The 1,190-nt window shown below is 66.3% G+C and overlaps 1 pseudogene; it reads right to left on the minus strand.

Moving 5' to 3' along the window:
* Positions 1 to 28: 28 nt before the first annotated feature.
* LOC116548561 lies at positions 29 to 461 on the minus strand (annotated as a pseudogene).
* Between the last annotated feature and the right edge of the window lie 729 nt (positions 462 to 1,190).

Here is a 1,190-nt window from a genome sequence, read left to right on the forward strand (position 1 = left end):
CCTGGCTCGGGCTCAGGCGGCCGCACACCGGGTGGGTGTTGAGCGCCGTGAGCCGGGTCCGCGGCTGCGCGGCTGGGCAGGTCCCGGCCGGGTGTGCGGCGCGGGCGGCGGCGGCTGCCTCAGCAGAGCCGGGTGCGCCTCCAGCGCCAGCTGCAGGTCCAGGATGTAGTCATGTAGTCGATAACGTGCTGCAGGATCTCCACTTTGCTGACTTTCCTGTTGGGCGGGATGGTGGGCACCAGCCTCCGCAGGCGGCTGTAGCAGTCGTTCATATCACACTGCGGGCACAGCGCCGCCTCGTCGGCCGCCGCCTCAGCCGCCTTGCAGTGCACTGCCGCCGCCGCGGCCGCCCCACCCAGGCTGTGGCCGTGCTCGGCCAGGCAGCGCAGCGCCAGCTCTCCACCGGCGCAACGCTACGGCGCCTTGCGGCCCGAGGGGCGCACCGGGCTCACCGCCTTCATCGCGCGCGCCCTGCACCCTGCGCGAGCGGATCCGCCGGGGCGAGCGACGGAGGCGGGCGGGCGAGCGACGGAGGCGGGCGGGCAAGCTCCGGGCCCCGTCCGCGGCCGGCTCCGCTCCCTCTGCCTTCGCTCCCGGTGCGCTCGGGGCACCGCGACGCTCCCGAGCCGAACAATTGACCGGAGGGGCGCTCCGGGTTTTGCGAGGGGATCTCTGCTTGGCGGGCGACGCTCAGCCCGAACCAAAGGCAAGGAGAAGCAAAAGCACGGGAAGAAGAGTGGCCCGCCCGTGTCCCCCAGTCACTCCCTTCGGGGCTCCCACTAAGCCCGGCCGCGGCTGCCATGCTCCCCTAGCCCGGGATCGCCCCTGTCCCGGCACTACTCACAACCGCGCCTCCTCCACTATGCTCTTTTTTTCTTTTTTTTTTTTTTGAGATGAAGTCTCACTCTTGTAGCCCAGGGTAGAGGGCGATGGTGCAATCTCGGCTCACGACAACCTCCGCCCCCTGGTCAAAGCGATTCTCCTGCCTCAGCCTCCTAAGTAGCTGGGATTACAAGTATCTGCCACCACACCCAGCTAATTTTTGTAGTTTTAGTAGAGATAGGGTTTCGCTAGAGTTCAGCCTATCATGGACACTTTCTTCATTTTGAAGCAGAATCTCACTCTGTCACCCAGGCTGGAGTGCAGTGGCACCATCTCGGCTCCCTTCAACCGGGTTCAAGCGATTCTCC

The sequence above is a fragment of the Sapajus apella genome, unplaced genomic scaffold, assembly GCF_009761245.1.
Source record: "Sapajus apella isolate SASKATOON/1434 unplaced genomic scaffold, GSC_monkey_1.0 scaffold15144, whole genome shotgun sequence".
Lineage (NCBI taxonomy): Eukaryota > Metazoa > Chordata > Mammalia > Primates > Cebidae > Sapajus > Sapajus apella.